General features: G+C 40.8%; 1 protein-coding gene across 3 annotated transcripts in view; it reads left to right on the top strand.

The window, feature by feature from the left end:
• The window catches only part of FAM135B (family with sequence similarity 135 member B), a 200,597-nt gene that overhangs the window by 31,378 nt on the left and 149,167 nt on the right, over positions 1 to 20,052 (top strand). Inside the window, exon 1 of one of the 3 annotated variants that reach the window (XM_035318372.1) lies at positions 2,071 to 2,092. The exons of the other annotated variants lie outside the window; for them this stretch is intronic. The gene's annotated coding sequence lies outside the window, so the exon portion shown is untranslated. Of the gene's footprint in view, positions 1 to 2,070; positions 2,093 to 20,052 lie in introns of those variants that run through there. 3 annotated transcript variants of the gene reach the window in all.

Below are 20,052 nucleotides of genomic sequence, written 5' to 3'. Positions count from 1 at the left end.
AATAATTTACCTTTAAATTTTCTAGCCCTGTGTAGCTCATCAAAACAAGAAGCAAGCATTCTTTAGGGTTGAGAGAGGATTTTGGCATGGGGAAAGAGAGAAACAACTTTTTCTCATCCTGTAAATAATTCATTGACCCAGGTTGTTTCATGTTCATACAGGCCAACAAGGTATGGTTCCTAAAGTAATTTTTCCTGTGTACCAAGGGTCTAAGGAAGATAATATCTCTCATATCTTCCTGCTACACCTCAAGCTGGGCCAATGCTTGTGCTTCCCATAATCCACTGTCGTGGGTTGCTGGTCTTGGGATTTTGAAGTGGATGACTAGCGTCTATTTTCGTTCAAAAAATCATGTTCAGATGTAAGGGAAAAGTTTAAAGGACTCGAGTCAATTCCTCTAAAATCTTCAGTTACGGTGTGGTACATTCATTGTGTGATAGCAACTTGTCTAGGCTGGACATGCAGTAGTCATCTTTTTTTTTTTTTTGAGATTTTGAGATTTTGAGACTGTGTACATTCTCACATTCATACAATCATAGAATGGTTTGTGTCGGAACGGACCTTAAAGATCATCTAATTCCACCCACCTGCCAAGGGCAGAGACACCTCCCACTAAATCAGATTGCTCAAAGCCCCACCCAACCTGGCCTTCATATCCTGCTCAGATTTGCTTTGCTCCCATTTGACCTCTGTGGTAATATTATTCAATAGCAGACTGCAGTTTATAGATCTAAATTCTTGGATGGAGGAATTATCCATATGTCAGACGACACCTGCATTTTTAGTTTTCCAGTATCCTTCTCCACCTTTTTTAAAAAAAGAAATTTTGTCCTTTCTCTTTTCTAAAAAGCTATTTTTAAATAAACGCTCTTCCACTAGGATGCAATGTAAGGAATTAACTAAGCAGAAAGTTTTTATATCATAAATCATGACAACATTAAAAGAGAAGCTTTCATATGCCGGTGAGTCGCACGATATTTACTCTATGTGAAAAAAAGACAAATTCAACACTTTGTTCTGCAGTCTGCAGCTCTTATCAATTTAATGTCCAGTGATGACTGTTGATAGGAAAGCAGCAGCACACTTAAAAATCCTAGGAGAAAGTTATTGCCTCTTGACCACATCACAGATGCTTTCAACTCAGTTAAATGAATAAATGCTTTACTGTACACACATGAAATTGCAGCGCTCGCTCCTTAAAGCAGTACCAAAATTTGTCACGTGCAAGTGCCCACTAGTTGAAATGGAAATTTTTGCAAGGTGCTGGTTCTCTGCACGTATAGTGGCCTTGGGTACGTTTGAGTTTTCATGACCATACATTTGTTGTGTAGTTAAATACCTGCTCTAATGAGCATGCCTGGCTGTGCTCTGTTGTAAAAAATCATCTTTTATTTATTAAATGAGAGCCATGGTGATACGCTGACTGCACAGAAATAGATCATTGGTGCGTGTGTTTAGAATAAATACCAGTTCAACAGGCTAAATCACTTTGAACTACTAATGGGAGATTTTTACAATAAAAGAAATTATCTTCTATTGTTCCTGCAATTTAGACTATGAAAAATCCATTGAAATGTTAATCTCTGCCATGACCACTGCTGGCTAACAATTGTGTTGATGTCCTCTTAGCAACACTGAATGGCTCCTAAAGCAGCTATATTGGCATTGCAGGCTCTTCCTGGCACAAAAATTATACAGTGGGATCATACAGTGGGATGGGAGTGGGTTCTGAATTGGTGGGTTGTTTTGAAAAGAGGATGTGCCACAAATATTATTTGTTTAATAGCTATCTGAAAAAGCAGATGTGCAGATAATGTATTGAGCTAAATGAGGTGTTGAAAGGGTTAGGCATTTGCTTGTGTGGCACATGCATACTTCACTAACGAGACTTCCAGGCGGGCTGTTTACAGGTGGTTTTCAGTAATTATTAGTTACTTAGATTATTAGTGACTTGCTGATGTTAAAGTACCAGTGTGCTTTATTTTAATGTACTTTGTTTTGTGGGCATAGGGGCTGATTTCCAGATGAGCTGGGCTTCCACAAATTGCAGCTAATGGGAGCTGCAGGTGTTCAGAAGCTCTTTAAAGAAGAGGTGAGCAAAGAGACTTCAGAAAATCTCTGATTTGCCTGCAGTGCTATTGCAGCTGCAACCCCCCACCTCCTCCCACTTCTGGAGTTAAGTAACATCAAGGCTCAAGTGCCATCCATGAGATTTTAGGAATTTAAAATCCTCTATTTGGGTGGTTTGATTGCTAGAGAAGACTACCCAAAGTAGAACTGAATCTCCCATTTCCCGTGAGAGAGATCTGCCAGCGATGCAGAGGGTTTTCTGTTTTAGAATGGGTCTTTCTTGATTCATTTAAATTTTCCTATTTTATATTTAAAAAATTAAACACTAATGAGAATGGGGTTGGAGCCAATGTCTCTTGCATGCCCTCCAATTCTTTAAACCCCACTTGAAGAGAAATTTTCTCTGTGTAATCAAATTTTTGGTTATTTATACACATTGCAACATCTCCACTGGGGGAAAGCCAGGATGAGGAATCCTACAATTTCCCCCAGTTACAGAACTGTAAGGATGGTGAGTACTGGGCTACCTGCACTAGGCAGGGAAGAAGTAAAATGTGAAAGTCAGCCCTTTGCCTCTCACAAGTGACCTAGCCACTGGGATGAGGAGGGACATTGATCTCTTTTTCTTCTCTCCTTTTTTTTTTTTTTTTTTTTTTATGAGATAAGTTTTGATTTTAATAAAATTGCCTATCAGAAGAGAAAAAAGTTTCACCATTTTTTATTTTTTTAATAATCATATATGTTTGCTGTTTATATGCATTTATTTTGGGGAAGGATAGGGTGATGAAAGGAACAACATTTTATTTCACCCAGATAGTGAACTTGCATCCTCTTGTAAGTCTGCTCATTCATCCTCCTTTAGGATATTTCTCCATGTTCAACTATTTCACAACACAATTATTAGAGAGAACACAGGAAAAAGGTGTTGATCCTTCTGTTGCAAAAGCCAACCTATGGATGTTAGCAGTGGAGGAAACAGTAAATTTCTATTTAACACATTTATTCTTTGTTTTGTTTTGATTCCAGGGCATGTACAGTAGCTAACCCTCTCCACAGTTTTAAAACAGAGTTCTACCAAGTAATGAGATGGCAGCTACTAGCCAGCATGTTCAGCTTTCACCGTCTCTCAATATGCTTAAAAATAGGTTCAAAATGTAAACACGGAAAGTGATTTTACTGTGATGAAGCTTTTTGGATAGGGCTGACCCTGTCTATTTACTGATTAACATATTGCTATGCTGTGTGAGTGCAGGTATACATTTATGATTGGAGCCCAACAGTCTCTTTCTCTAAGTCTGCCTTATCCCAATGTCACTGGGTCTTGCAATCCCATTCTCCCACTCCTAGTCTTGCACCCCAAATTGTCTCCAAGTTGAGCCGGGCAACTCAAGGCAAGGAATGAAATGGGTACCATGAGTCTACAGAGCTGCAGCTCATCCCCACCCTGGGCTACCCCTCTTCCCTCCCCCTGCTCTCTGTGTGTGCGCTGCTTCATTTACCCTTCTGCACCCCAGCAGGAAGTGATTTGGGTGGGTCGGTACAAGCTGTGAGTCTCACAGTTGTGAGCAACTCTGTGTAGGCATTTGCCAGGGGCCTGCTATTAAAGCTCATAGCACTGCAGAGCTTCCACCTACTTGCCTCTTGAGATACTACCTACAGCCCGTTTAGTTTGACTGATTCTTCTTAGACTGTGATCTCAACTTTGCAGAGTCCTGGGCTATGAGGAAAGGACATCATGGAGGTGGACCTGATAGCCCTTGTAATAGCACTTGAAGATTTTTCTTCTTACAGTTTTGAGTGCTGAGTTACATGTTGAATTTTTGCTCCAAAATATTCTTGCCCCTAAAGACAGGGCCACAATAGCTCTGTTGATAGCTTTCTCCACATTTGATGTCTTTCCCTACATATGCCCAGGAAATATGTCCCTTCATGGTGTCCTCCTCCCGTTTATCCTCCTGTAGTAGCAATACAGATGTGTAGTCTAAAATGCCCTGATTTAGCAATGTCTCTTGGGAGGATCATCCTTATGCTGTAGGTTTCCAGCCAGCTTTAGCAGGCATGATTAAGCTGCTTGTCATGACATGACTGCAAAAGTTGGTCATCCACTTACAGAATAATTTTGGTTGAATGAGACCTCTGAAGATGATCTGGTCCTATCCCTGCTCTAAGCAGGTCTGCCTTTGTCAGGTTGATCAAGGCCACGTCCTGCTGAGTTTTAAATATGTTGGATGGACATTCCACCACCTCCCTGGGCAACTTTCCAGTGTGCAACCACTCATGTAGTGAAAAAATATTTTCCTTACATCTGATCGTAATTTCCTTTGCTGTAACTTATGTCCATTGTCATCTAGGCAAAATAATTTGGCTGATTTCATCAGTGCTGTCTCATACATAAAGTGATTCTTTGTGTATGCATCTCTCAGTGAACAGAAAATATTGTTGTACAGAAGTTCCTTAAGTTCCTTTTTTTTTTTTTTTTCTCTCCAGAAAAAAAAAGGTCAGCACATTAATGTCAAGGATTTAAGCTGGATTTTGTGTCTTGGGTGCACTGAGTGATGCCCATTAGAATACATTTGTAAAAGAACCACAGCTTCTAGCAGAAGGGGCAGCTCGATGACTTTGCCCATATCAGTCAGGACAGCAGAGAGGCTGGTACCGTGAAGAACCACTTATTTTCAATTGTTGAATACCCAGTCCTATCACACTCGCCTAATTCCTCATCTGTGAGCCAAGCAAGCCTAATAAATCAGATTGAGGATGTTGATGTTAAAATAGCATATGTTCAGAGATACTTAGGTAAGCAGAGAGGGAAGTGAGTGAGGTATCTGACTCCACAGAGCTGTTAAGAAGGTGAGAAGTCATTCTTGTGAAGGGTCAAGACAGGAGTTCTTTAACAGATTAAGGCAACTCGTTTTGAAATGTCACCACAAATCTTATACGTAATGGTGCAGGTTTGACCCTTTGTAAGTGTAATTGAGCATAGCTCCGTTGACTTCCCTGTATCTCCACTAGATGCCAGATGAGCATCTTGTCCTTAGTTTATTTTCATGTTCATTTAGTGCCTGCGGCACAATGATATCACAGTTGCTGTGCAGGGAATAGACTGTGCTGAACAAATATCACAGCTCATGCTGGAGGAAGAAATTGTGATGAAATATCTTCATATCAGGAAATGCTGTTTTTGTCAAAAAAGGTAGTAATTGTACAAGAAGGTGTTGATTGTGATGAAATTTTGCTTTGAGGAAAAAAATACACACACACACCAGAACTGAAACATACTAAAACACATCAGCAATGTCCAAATTAATTATTTTTTTAAAATGGAGTATCAGAAAGTTCTTTTCATTCCAAAACAAACAAACCACGACAAAAACCCACAACAGATTCTGTACTTCTCTTGCTGTTGGAGGTGGGGTGAGGTGATGAGGGGGAGGAGAGGGGGCATAGGAAAGGGGGAGAGAGAGATAAGAAAAAATGCTGGAAAACAAAACAAAACAAAACAAAAACAAACAAAAAAACAATCCTCCCAATATTCTTTTACTGAAAATCTGCCATGTGAAATGTCAAAATTCGACAACAATTCTGATATATAACCAATATTTAATTCTGAAAGTGACCTGATATTGCTTTTGTTTGGGATCTAGTTTCTGAACAGCATGACCAGGGAGACTGCTAAGGGTCTCCATTCAAGGGGGATCCTTGCATCTGTTGCTTTTTTTTTCTTGCATCTCTAAATATACAGAGAAACTTGGTCCCACACAAAGGGGACCAAGAGGGACTTCTTCCTGGAGCTGTACTCCATGGTTCATAATTCCATTGCAGGTTCTCCATTTATTGAGAAATGATCCTTTATCATTTATATACATGGAATCAGAGACTAATTTAGGATGGCTTCTAGAAGTCCTAGTCCAAATCCCCGCTTAAAGCAGAGCCACCTTCAAGATTAAGTCAGGATGCTCAGGGCCTTGTTCAGCTAAGCTTTGAGTACCTCCAAGGATGGAGATCCCAGAGCCTCTCTGGTCTCTTGGTTCTCTGATCAAAATATATAGATGTATGCACACAACCATTTCTGTTATTTGTCACCTTGATTTTGACCTTCAGAATTAAATCATTCTGTGCTTTTAGAGATTTTCCTATAAAGCATTGGAAATTAGAATGTGTTTTTATTTTTTCCTGTTTTGCCTTTTGTAACAAAAGATGAATATTTCTATATCCATTTGTGTCTGAGATCTAGAATTTTAAGAAAAGAGTCAAATATTTGGAAATAAATCACATTTTTACCATCTCCCTTTACCATTCCCCCTCCTATCCCTCCTCTTAATCCAGGATGTGGAGTTTATGACTGAAGCAATTAAGTCTTCGGCAGAAAATATCTCCAGGTTAAATGTGTAAGTAAAAGACATCACAAATGCTTTCACTTTGGAGAGTTATTACAAAGTAAGACAGGTTAATATTTCCCTTTAAGTTTCCGATTTTGGCTGAGCAGTAGAACAATCAGGACTTTGCTAGAAACAGTTGAGTCCTCCCTCTTGATACGAAGGGTCTTGGCATCTCATTGCAGGTTCTTAACAACTTTGGTAAATATTTAAAGCGTACAGATTAAAAATTAATACAGCAATGATCCCTGGTGAAATGAAATAATTGAGCCTCCAGGCACCACCATCATAATACAGCTAATTAGAATAATATCAGAGAAATGCAGACCAAAGAACAAACTTCTAATGCTGGCTCCATAGGACATTATAATCCATTGGTCTGTTTGGGGTGCTTTGATCTTTCCTCAGCAGCTGGAAATATCTAAGCACCAAAGGAGACACTGAAAACAACAGGACTGATAAGGTTTTCCACTTCTGCACATTTTTTTCCTTCACATTCACGCTATCTGCTTTCTGTTGAAAATTCCAGGTTCTTTTTTAATGGTTTTGGATTTTGTTCCACTTTTCTTCCTTAAATGAAAACTCAAACATCTCCAGATGTGGAGAATGCAGTAGCTCCATCCTTTGGCGCAGCGTTTTCCCTTGTTCTCAAGCGAGCATCAGCCTACCTTTCTCTCTCTCCTCAAAAATACTGTCAGCACTGGAGACACACTTGCCCTGGTACCTGCATGCAGGAGGAGAGACCTGTCCTGTTCCACCACGGCCCCGCTCCCCACAGCCCCGTGCCTCCAAGCAATTCATCGCAGCAGAGAGAGCGCGAGCTGGCGGTGGTGTCAGCCCGCATCAACCAAAAGGAGGATGTGCAGCGGGGTGCTACAAGGGCTGTTTATCCTTTTGGCCATAAAACACCCACTGCTGTAGAGGTTTGCAATCCACTCACAAACTGGATTTTTTTATTTTTTTATTTTTTTTGGGGGGGGGGGGGGGGTGTCCCTAATTCTTTTTGATTGCAAAGCCCTGCTGCCTACGATGACCTTGCTTAAGCAAGAACTGGTTTGTAGTAAATAAAGCAATAAATACTTCATTTCAGCAGTCCAAATGACTTGGCCCATGATGATTTCTTCTGGCTGCTCTAGGAATTCCGAGAGCAGCTCTTCCTGTAGCTGGGAAAGGCTGAGGAGAGACTCCAGCAGCAGAAAGGACCAACCCTCTGCTTCCCCAAGCCTGCTGAAGCAGGATTTCTGCTTAAATTAAGGTACTTTTCTGGTGTAAGATGGATGCAATGCTCTGGAAAGCTTTGTCTCTCCCACCCCCGGAACCTCCAGTCTCATCCTTTGGCTTTTTTTTTTTTCTACCGTGGCAACATTCTTGCTGTACAGTCTGTTAAATGTAGGCTGGGTAGTCAGCAGATATCTGAACGTTTGTTATAGTAAATGAGGCAATAAACGTCTGAGGTTATGATGAGCAGAAAAGTCAAGGTATTTATCAAATTGCCATGGGAAATAGCTTTGCCAAGCGTTAAGTAATAAACTTTCAATTATCATTTTTATACTCCTACTGCTGAATGCTTTTCAGATCGGATTTGCTTTTGTTGGTTCAAACAGGGTGATAGGTGAAGTCGTTTTGCTCTGTGAGCAGAGAGGAGATGGATGTCCCTGTGTGTGCATATGTGCTCACAGATGTGCCCGTACGTTCTGTTTTGTTGGCTTGTTTGGTGGTTCTTTTCCTTTTTTGCTTGCGGGCTTCTCCCAACTCTGGATTAACGGGCATGCACGCTGATATTGAGGATTTCAGGATAATCCTTTAAATGGCTCTTAGAAAGGTACTTACCTATAGATACCAAAAGATGATTATACTTTGTTATTGTTGCTGTTATCACTGTAGTATCATCCTCTGCCTGATCTGAACTCCCCAGCTGTAGACTGACTTCTCTGTCATCTTCTTTGTGATAAAGGGAGAAGGATTTACCTTCTGCTTGACACCTGGTTTGACATGCTAACCACCACAATGCAAGCTGTTTTTAACATTCACTTTGTCCTTGATTTCAGTGAAAGTCCAGCGAAGCCTAGATGAACTTTACTGTAGAAGCAGAATTTCTGTAACTGTTGGTAAGGAAAAACACCCAAGGAAGAAAATCCTCAAAAGTGAAATGGGTAGATGAAAGGAAGGGTTTAAGGTATTTTCCTAGAGCATAAAGAGATACTGAAAAGACAGTGAGAAATTCTTGCAAGCAACGATAAGGAAACTAACAATGAACAAACCCAGAAATTTGTTATGCCATTGTATCATATGCCATTGACAGTACATATGTACCTTAAATATGGTTTAAATTTCTGTGTCTTCTGTTTCAAAAAATGTAGAAAGCAGGGCAAGAGTCATCACAAAGATGGAAGAGTTCCCACAAAGAGAGAGGCTGTAGACCATATTCAGCTTGGGGAGGAAGTGACTGGGAACCAGGATGTACAGAGGGCTGGAAGGATGTTTAAGGAGGAGGGGGGCTCCGTGCTTGTTTTGTCTCTTGTGGTCTCTAAAAATACACTGTAGGCCTAGAGGGACCTTTAGTTTGATTGTTTATGAATGTGCTTGTGGCACTGGGGCTCTGTTCTCCGCTTTTCTCCTCATTTGCTCTTAGCAAACATTTTGCTGCCTACACATAGTTATAGAATAAAGATGATAATGTAACCCAGGGGAGTACGGAGATGAAGCACTGCTAAAGTTTCCATACGATGGGCTTTGTACTACTACCAAGTTTTGCCACGGATGTATTTTCCCTGCTATTAGGAACAGTAATTATATACAGTGTTCCATAAGAGGGTCTTTATGCATAAATGTTCACAGGTTTACACAGAAGAGGCCACACATGGTCAGTTGGTACTGACATACCCCAGAGTCACTTTAACCAGGCTCCAACACTTTCTGAAGCATGGAAACAAATTTTTCTCCTCGTCAGTTTTCCTACTCTCCCCGTATTATTTTTCTACAGCGCCTTTGCAATTTTTAAGACCTGCTGTATCTGGAATCAGCTCCAGCACCTGGCTGCTTAGCCAGCAGCTCGCAGGCTAGCCTCGTAAAAGCAGACTCTTTGAAAACCTATTTGTTAAAAAGCAGGCTTCTCATGAGCTTTCCAGCGTGCTGAATTCCCACTGAAATCCAATGTGTTCTTTTATACCTCCGAAATAGCTGGTGATTTCAGAGGGAGTCTGTGATGTGCTGGTTCTGTAGAATTACAACTTTAGCAGCTGTAACATCACTAAAAGGTTTATTTCAGAGAAAGACCGTGTCGTAAATGAGGTGTTCAAAGACTGAAAGTTCTGGCTGCAGCTTGCTAACTGTGCCTGCTGCCAAAAATTAGACTCCCCAGGAAAGTCCTACTCTCTCCATATAGATGCTTTTTCTTTTAAAATACCCACATTTTAGAGAGTTTGAAAATAAAAGACACCAGAGAGGATTTTTGTTGGCTTCTAAAATGATGGAATTTCAGATGATGAGGTCCCTGACAGAGGAATTATTGCAGTTAGATCTGTGAAGAATAAGGATGCTGCCACACTCGTGTTTCCCCTGTCCATCTTTGGGAAAGTTTTGCCCCTCTAGCAAGGAGAGAAAAGATGGGAGATAATCTGTAGTTCAGAGAGCAGCTTATTAGCTGAAATATCGATGAAAGGGGGTCTTTTGCTAAAGAAGCATTTTGAATATTCCCAGCACACGCATCTTTTGCAGCCTGTGCCCCAGCAGAGAAGCTTCTGGTGGAAGGCTGAAAGTAACAGACGAGGATCTCGTAGAGCATCAAGACTAAAATTGTCAAATTCAAAGCCAGGAATTTAAATGTAGGAGTTGCGGTGTTAAACCAGATAAGGTGGGGAGATATAGCAGTAACTGTGCTGACTATGCTTCAGACTCTCCCCTCTGATCCTTAGGATGCTTCTTTTGAACCTCCAAACCCTTTTCCCCTACAGACTTATTTCAATCAGCATTTTAGGTTTGGGGTGAAAGCACTCTTAGCCACTGCATTTGGGGTGCTCTTGATCCTATGCTTAAAGCATGCCCAGAAGATGCCTTATGGACTGGGCCACTCAAAGGACTTCATCAGGATGTGTGTTTTGAAGCTGCCTTGTCCCATTCAGCAGGAAAATGGGAACAAATCTGCTCAGCCCAGACAAAATGGTGTTGATCAGGACTTGTACAGAATTGCAGGTGTCGAGAGAGCTTCATCAGTAAAACCTTGGAGACGGCACTGGATGAGGTAGAAGAATTTCAGGAAGAAAAGGCTGCTTCATGACCTTAACTTTGTCATAGCAGGGCTTTAAATACTTGAGCCATTTTGTGCTTCTGGCTTTTAAATGTCTGAGGATTTTGAGCTTTTTGATATGTCAAAATATACCATAAAAAACAAATTGGAGTTTATTTTCTTTGCAGATGATTCTATAGGCGCAGCAATCGGGATAGAACAGAAGCTGAATCAAGTTGATTTTACTTCAAAAGAGGTTGTTTCAGACTTAAACTGGTATTTTATTAAGTTCCAAGGGTTAATTACGTATTGTTACTCTGTCTATGGGGCTTATTAAAACGGGTCTTCTGCCTCAGCCAGGTGCTTTCAGAACATAAACGGCAATCATATCGGAGAAATACAAAGCAAAAGGAAGAAAGTGCAAGTTTTACGAATTCTTACCCTAAACAGATTCCTGCCACTTTTTTTTTTCCTCTATATGTCTAATAATGGATCCATGAAATGTTTTTAAAATCTAGAGGTTAATTTTAGAATTGTTTTGATCTTTTCTTAATGCTGCTGTATGGATTTGGCTGAGGAAAGTGTATTATTTCTTTCAGATCACCATTTTAAATTTGCATTGAGCTGAAAGGATCAATAATAAATTCCAGCTCAAATTGTGAATCTTCTGATGCTTTTCTAAATGAAATCCACTGTTGTGTCAGGGATATTTTTATCCCTCTGACACAGAAATCATGTTTTGCAGAAGCCTCGGCTACAGAAATAATGCGTTATTATACAAGAACGGAGAAGGACAAGTTATTTTAAAGACAGTGAGAAATATCCTCCCATGGTATAAGAAGGCAAAAAACTCTTGATCTCAGTCAACCTGTACTGATAGGCACTGGCTGAACATCTGACTATGATGAGAAATATTGCAGATATCTTGTTGTTCACATTACCTGCTGTTTGATAATTAATGTTCTTTGTACAGTATCAACCCACAAACCCATTCAGCTTGACAGGTTCGTGAGAGCACTCTTTGTAATATTCAGAGTTATTTGTACCTTCTGATCTTAACAGTGACATGTAGTCATATGCAAAATTTTTCAGAATAGCCATTTTATTGCTTTGGATGGGAGCAGGACCTTCCCTGGAGCAAGTTTTATTGATAGCCAAATTCAGAATGTTTCACAAGGGAACTGCAGAATTTAAGCAATTTTTTAATCGCACAAACATTTTTTTTTTTTTATTATTTTTTGGCTTAGCATGTGCATGAAATAAGAGTATGTGCAATGAGCAGATCTCAGTGTAATTCATCTTATGGCTGAGTATATCATTACTTCGTCCATGCAAGTAGAAACGTGTTTTCACTATTCTGAACAACAAACAAAGAAACCAATTCCAACACAAGCCATTGCAAGTTGTTCTATCTAAAGGAGAGAAGTCTGGAAAGGGAGGTAAATGTCAAAGTCTACACTGTGCCAGAAGGGTGTGTGTGATGTTAAATGTATTATTTAGCTTGTAAAGATTTTACTTCTGCAGTACTGAAGCTGCTTTTGAATTTATCAGATATGGTGTCAGAGTTCACACGATATTGCAGATGCTCAACGTCAGATTTATGTGAGAAGCTGGATCACTAAATTAAGAGTCTTTTGCGCTCTCTAGTGCACACAGTGTTGCTGTTGATAACATCTTAACAGTGACCTCAAATGCAATTTTGGAGTAGGAAGAGGGATATATTGCTTTCTATTTTCTCATTTTTCTGATCTCCATGAATAGGTGTTTAACACTCATCGACAGAGTAAGAAGCTATTCTGTTGACGACAGTGTGACCAGAATTTTACCCAACGTCGTTACTCTTACTGCAATCAATATATTCCAGGAATCACTGGGCTATTACTCAGTGTGTGATGTTGTCTTTGCTGCCAAGATTTTATCTCAGAAGACACACAGATGGCATGTTTCTGCATATAAACACAAAGTAAAAAGTGCTGGAGCAGCGTGAAACATGCTCCTCCTGCAACAAATCCTGCAAACAACTCAGGGACTCAGCCAACATGGCCTCTCCTTTGCAGGATCAGGGCATGATTCTAGACCCAGAGAAATGTATATTTCATGAAATCCTTGGGCCCACTACCTGTTTTATTTCTTGGGGACGTGCATGCCGCTTGGCTGCTCTGAAGCACAAAACACACTCAGGAAATGCTCTGCCATCTTCTGTCTCTGCAGTGAGGACATCGTGGAAACACAACTGCGTTTTCCTTATGACAGAAGTTGTGAATAGCTCGGGTTGCCTGTCTTCGGCTGGTTCATAGTGATGTTTGTTCAAATGCAGGAGAACAGAACATTTGACAATTCGCTATTTGCGGCCTGATGAAATCATGTGCCTGCCGTAGTTGTGTGTTCTGTCTGTTTTCCTGATCCTCAACGTTGCGTGAGAATTGCGTTTTATGGATGTCTGGATGCTAATAGGAGGATGAAATCTGAAATCCGTGATGAATGTTTACTCAATGCAACAAGTTCAAGATTGTGATTAAAACTCCAAAGGCCCGGCTGAGGCTTTGTGCCTTAATATCACTCATTTTTTTCAGCTTTACAGCTTTTTTTTAAGAGAGGGAACTTGTGAGGCACTGAAAACTGATCTTGATGATGATAACTCGAGTTAGAGAAATAATCCCTTATATTTTCTTGTCCAGAATGACAGGCCATCACTCCTGGGGAAGAAGTGACTTGCTGCTTTGTTACTTTGTTCTAACAATAATTCACATTTCTTTAACCCAGAGGAGCACCAAAATGCTCTCCTGCATGCATATATTTTATTTATTTCTGTAAGCTGAAGAAAGCAACTATTTTATAGCAACAAAACTAGAAATGGGATTGAAATGGGATTGATGGCCATGGAAAATTTATTAGCCAGTACATGTAATTCCCTAAACTGGGAGTTATCTGAAGGGCAGTGGCATTTCTGCCTGTGAGTGGACAGGGCTTAATTTTATAATACAATGCTTGTTGCACTTTTTTGCTGTTATTTAATCTTATCTTTCCTTTCCGTAGAGTCACTGGAAAATAGTAAAAAAAAATTCTATTTAAAATTACTGTTAGTGATTGAGCTGAGTGGTGCAGTTGATACACCAGAAGGAAGGAATGCCATCCAAGGGGACCTGGACAGGCTGGAGAAGTGGGCTCACGTGAACCTAATGAGGTTCAACAAGTCCAAGTGCAAGGTGATGCACCTGGGCCAGGGCAATCCCAGACATGAGCACAGACTGGGAGAAGAAATTGAGAGCAGCCCTGCAGAGAAGGACTTGGGGGTTCTGGTGGACAAAAGGCTCAACATGAGCCAGCAGTGGGTGCTTGCAGCCCAGAAAGCCAACTGCATCCTCAACTGCATCACCAGAGGGGTGGGCAGCAGTGGAGGGAGGTGATTGTCAACTTCTGCTCTGCCCTTGTGAAGAACCACCTGGAGTACTACGTCCAGGTCTGGGGCTGCCAGAACCAGAAGGATGTGGGGCTGTTAGAGAGGGTCCAGAGGAGGGCCATGAAGATAGTCAGAGGGCTGGAGCACCATTCCTGTGAAGACAGGCTGAGAGAGTTGGGGTAGCTTAGCCTGAAGAAGAGAAAGCTGTGGAGAGATATCATTGATATCAATACTTAAAGAGGGCTTATAACAAAATGGAGAGTGATTTTTATTTTTTTTTAACAGGCAGATAATGGTAGGACACAGGGTAATGGTTTTAAACTAAAAAAAAAATAATAAAAAAATGAAGATTTAGATTAGATATTAGGAAGAAGTTCTTTACTATGAGAGTGGTGAGACACTGGCACAGGCTGCCCGGGAAGCTGTGGATACCCCATTCCTGGAGGTGCCCAAGCCAGGCTGGATGGGGCTTTGGGCAACCTGGTCTGGTGGGAGGTGTCCCTGCCCATGGTAGAAGCATTGGAACTAGATGACCTTTAAGGTCCCTTCCACCCAAGCTATTTTGTGATTCTATGAACTGATATTCATAGATGAAGCCCCTACATCAAAGTTTTGGATCAATTTTTAAAGCCTTCTATTTATTGTTCAGTGTGAAACATACTGTCTGTAGTTTAAAGTTCTATTTAGATGCTTAGAAATAGTGTTTTTTTTGTGTGTGTGTTTTTTGGAGAGCAGTGAGATATATCAATCTAAAATTTCTAGTTTCAAATGCATCTTAGGTACCTAAAGATAGGTATAGATGTTTAGCGATATTTCTGAGAGTCAGGTGTCGAGTTCTTGATCTCTACCCACTTTCACAGAAGTGGGGTTTCTCATCTGTTTTTAAGAAGTGTACACCAGAGATGAACACCGAGACTCTCATGCTAGTCTGTGGAGATAAAGGGTGTGACTCATTTCAGTGTAAAATGGATGTAGAAAAATGGGTCAAAGGAATCTCTTTCTAAATGTGCCTGCTCCTTTTTTTCTTCACTTTGCTAGACAAGCAACCCATATGTAGCTGTACACAATGTAAATACCTAGAATAGGTGAGATGAATTTCACTTTGAGAATGGAATGCATTCCCACAGCGAGACACCTACATTTAGGTGTTAGAGCACACAAAATATATATAGGTCAAAGTGTTTAAGCTCCCTTTACAACCAAAAGAGATGCAGTCACTAAAGGTGGAATGAGTTCAGCTGGGTGACTGTTTCAGGGTAAGCTCAATCACTGTCTATCTTTTTTTCATTTGTAGACTTTAGAGAAAAGATTGTTGCCTAACTATGTGTGTGATGCCATTTGAAAGGCTTTAGGATGTCTCATCTGCTCTTCAACTGCTGCTTCAAAAGGCAGCAGAACTCCCCTACATCATGGGTCAACCTCCAGTTGTTTGTAGATGTCTTATTTTATACCTATGAATGATATCGCTATGTTTAGGCATTGGAATTTCTCCCGAGGACCCTAATAGGTATTGAAAAATAGAGCTTTTTTTTCCTTATCTAGTGTCATGGGAGAAAATAGTAGCAACATGACATTCTGGTTTGTCTGCAAAATACCCCAAATTACCTTTTTTCTCAAAGTAGTTTATGTGGATATAAATTTTCAGGGGTCAAGATGAGAAGTGAAAATGCCATTGCTCCTGAAAAGGTAATAAAAAGACCTTGGAGGCTTTGTTTGTTTGCACAGCAAGCTGGTATCTAAAAGAGCAAAATGCAAACATGAAACTAGTTTCAACCCTGCTGGCCCATCATCACTTCTGTTGTAAGTTCTGCCAACCAAATAATGCTTCTGAAGAAAACATGCAAAATGTTAACTTCAGATAGATCCTATACAACCGAGGTAAAATGAGGTCATAGGAAATCCACTAAATTTACTGGATTTGTGTGCCATACATTTTCATTGTGTTTTATAAGAATTAAAAACAATGGGAATTAAGTTTTTGATCATGGGACACCAGGAATGATTCATCTGTTACCAAGAATGAGGCTATGAAAAATCAGCAGGAACAGTGCAGACATCTGTGCTAAGTATGCCTGAAAAGGAATATTCACATGATGGGGACTTTTACTTAGATGTTGATGCACCTACTTTTGCTTATAACTTTACGGATAACTGCATCCTCTTGACTTCAATTTCATGTACACCTTGCCTTCTTATTTGGAGACTGAAGAAAAACCCTCTGCTTGTCTTATTGTTGATGCTTGATCTGTGCCCTGCATTCATGTCTCATCTTGCTCCAGAAGCTGTTAGCGCCTCTCTTAAGAGGAGTCTTCACTCTTAAGAGATCTTGAATGTTCTCCATGTGGTTTATAAATACTAAGAGCTCAAAAATTTATCAGGGTCAGGATGTGGAGGCTAGTCCTCTGCAGCAAATTCAGTTACTTCGGAAGTAATGTCAATGACTTTCAAAATGACTTGGTAGTTCAAACTAGTAAGCAAACGACCTGACAAGTCACAGTGTGCCAGAGGAATAGTATTGTATTTCAGTTTGGCATAAAACTAAAACCTTAGCTGCTTCTCTGTGTTTGCTAAAGATTCCTGCTCTGAATAAGAATTGCTTAATCTGAACTGCTGTCCCAGTTTCTGCCTGGGCAATGAAATTTCCTCTGCCCACAGATAACCTCTCTTGCCCTGACTCGGTGTTCTTTTCTTACCGAATTCCTGGCCTGGAGTACAAGGAGCTGGTTTGTTTTGTTTTTCAGCACAGTAGCTTGGTTTGTGATACTGGAACCACAATACTGTACAAGATGTTTGTGGTGATAGATATTTTCATCAAGATATTCTTGTTTCGGGAACTGCATTCCATTAGTGAAATAGGATCAGAGAAATAGAAAGGATACTTTTGCTGGCTGCAGTTTGGTCTCAGTGAGTACATGGTGCTGGGTGATTCACTTCATTTTGCTGTGATTATCCCACACAAAGAAAAGGTCTAGCAGGAAACCTTTTGATTTCATTATTTCTTTTTCCAAGCAAAATTATACTTTTCCATTTTTTTTTTTCAACCTTCCAACCTCAGCCATTCTGTGATTCTGTGAAAGAGCCATATTAAACTTTCTGTCCTTAGTGAACCTAGAGGGTCCCAGTGTGTGTGCTGAACAGCTCTGGTCTCAGCCAGCCACTAGTGCAGTGAACCCTCTTCAGAAAGCAACACGACCTCAGAAGCCCCATTTGAAAGGGGAAAGTTTCTCCACTGCCCACGCCTCAGCGGGAGATTCTTGCCTGGGTGTAGAGCTGTTAGCAACACAGTTCTGTCTGATTTTGGCAAGAGGCATCTCCTGCTGCCATCTGCTAAGACCCTTGCAAGCTGAGGACTATGTCTGAATGACAGTCCCTATAATTTCAGTGTATAGGGCCTTGATTGTTTGAAACCAGCTCATTTGGACACTGGTGCCAATGTAAATTGTGGCAGTATGTAGTTCAGTGCCGGCTGAAAAGACACTGCAGAAAAAGAGCGCGTTTTCCTGCTCTGCATGCTGTGCTGCTGTCACCAGACTGCTATCTGCATCAGAAACGTGCAGGTTATTGCTGGTTTATGTACATCTGCAGCATGCCACGGGCACCGAGTCTGCTCACACTTAATCAATTGTTAGGGAATTTTTATTGTACCCCTTGAGGCGAGTTAAGCACGCGTTTGTGCTTAAATATGAAAAGATGAAATGAACAATGCATTGGACAGAGACCCACCACCATAAGCAGATCTACAGGGAGGCTGCCAAGATACGTTGCTGCCCAATTCCTCCACTTGCACCTGCACCAGTTCTGTGAGCATCAGTATCAGGCACCTCAGCCCAGTTTTTGGTTCACGCTCCAGCACCAGTTCTGCTCACCAAAGGTGGCTCCTGAGCCCATGCATTCCAGGATTGCTGCACAACAATGCTGAAGCCTTTCTTTCCTCATCAGCAAGGGAAATTTTACTGCTTACATGAAGTCTTTCTGCCTCTGGCCTTCCTGCTCACAGACAGTTTAACCCATTTTCCAGTTTGACCTTCTTCCCTCCAGGATAGTTCATTCCTTGGTCACAAATGAGTATTGCTGAGCAGCTGCAATTTTAATTTCCCCTTTGCAAGGAAAGCAGAACTTCAAGTGACACCAGGGAGGCATGGCAGGATGGAGGTACTGGCAGATCAATTGCTGCCCTTCTAGAAATCTCCCTGTCTGTGTTGCCCCCTGCGACTTCCTTGTCTAAAAGTAATTGGGCACAGGAAAAGAGGATTGCAGGAAAATTAACAGCCTAGAGTTGGTTAGCTTTATCTTGTTATCTCCTTCCTCTCCAGGCACTGTTCACTGTGCACCCACTCAAGTAAGTGTGTTAAGGACAACAACTTCAAACACAACACTTACATGCTTTGGAGAATTAACTGATTCACACCATGGGATGGGTTGCCAGCGTCCTTAGCACTTCAAAGGGAAATCCAGCTCCTTCTCCAATTGAAACACAAGAGCTCAGCATCCATCTTACAACCCCTTATGGATTTGAGAAGGGTCATTAGCTCCATGAGATGACTGAGCAATGTGCTTACGGTGCGACAGAAGATTTGTCAGGCAAAGCGTGAGGGACAGCTGCACTGAGAGGCTGGAATAAGAGCCAAGGTCTCCACGAAAAATTACAGCCTAGCTGTGCAGAGCCATCCTTCTGGTGATGTTTACCAAGATGCTGGCCTGAATTTGAGAAATAGATGTTTTTTCTCTTGTTTTGATAGACTCTGCTAGCTTAGTCTGCAGCTGATTCAGCAGCTGTATTTCAGGCCCTGTTTTGTTAGTCCCATGTATAGCAGTGGCTCACTTGGCCCTTTTCTTCTTTGCCAGAGATCAAGTAGTGCCGTGACAAATAAATCAACCTTTTCCTCTGTTTGTAAACCACTTAATTTAGCTTTTGCTCTACAGCAAAACCTGGTGCAGTTATTTATATCAACATGGCCCCAAGCACTTAAAACAAGTCAACATTCTGATTATGGCTCTGCATATTTTATTGCATATATTTATATCATGATGCTCTCAACCAACACCTGTTCTTCCTCTACCACATTCCAGTTACTGCCTGTCCAAAGAACTATTGTGATGGAAACTGGCCTACAGATTTTTATTTCTATAGCAGCAAATGTCCTTTGGAATACACGTTTCAAAGTTCTCATGAAATCTGTTGAATATTTTAAAACTGCGGATGTATATAAAAAAATACATTATTTATTTCTTTGTGATGCTGAAAGTACAATATCACACTGTTATAATTTCTGTGCTGAAAGTATTCCCTCTTCCAGCTGTACCAGGACCATAAGTTCTTCTGATGCTCCTCTGATGGTCCCTCTCTGTCCAATTCTTTCTCCACCATCCTTATCTTCTCCCCACACTCTCCCAGCCTGTGAGCATTTTTGGTGGCAACAATCTGATCCGTGACTGCTTGCCAACCTTCCAATGTTCTTGTCTTGCTCAGTGTGTGAGACCACAACACTGCCTGCTGTGCTGTTGTCTTTTGGTCCAGCAATGCAAATATGCAATTCAAAGCTCCTTATGAGCATCAATAATTCCTCTGATTCCATGGGAAACATTAAGACAGGTGTCAATGTTGACTTTATTAGTAATTTCAGAGAAGTTAATTAAATAAAAAAGGTTGTGTTAAGAGCCTTTATTTGATCAGATCTTAAGTCAAGAAATCAAGACATAAAAACAGGCTTTATGAGAACCTGACTTCTCAAACACCTATAGATTTCCTTTTACCAGCACAGAGACCCATCTTCTTTCCTGGGATCCTTTATCTCTCTCTGCTTAAATACATGCTATAAGTGCATCTATGCAGACACATACATTCTGCTATTCTCACCCTTTCCACCTGTGATTCTCTAGATAGTCAAAATCCCGTTCTTATTGTTCTTATTATACGTTCAATCTTGCTATGAACGACATTCATCTGACTGGATGTGGATTTGGATCCCAGGGCTACACTT

This window comes from Oxyura jamaicensis, chromosome 2, assembly GCF_011077185.1.
Source record: "Oxyura jamaicensis isolate SHBP4307 breed ruddy duck chromosome 2, BPBGC_Ojam_1.0, whole genome shotgun sequence".
Lineage (NCBI taxonomy): Eukaryota > Metazoa > Chordata > Aves > Anseriformes > Anatidae > Oxyura > Oxyura jamaicensis.
The sequence above is the reverse complement of the archived record's forward strand: the minus strand, read 5'-3'. Positions and strand labels throughout refer to the sequence as shown.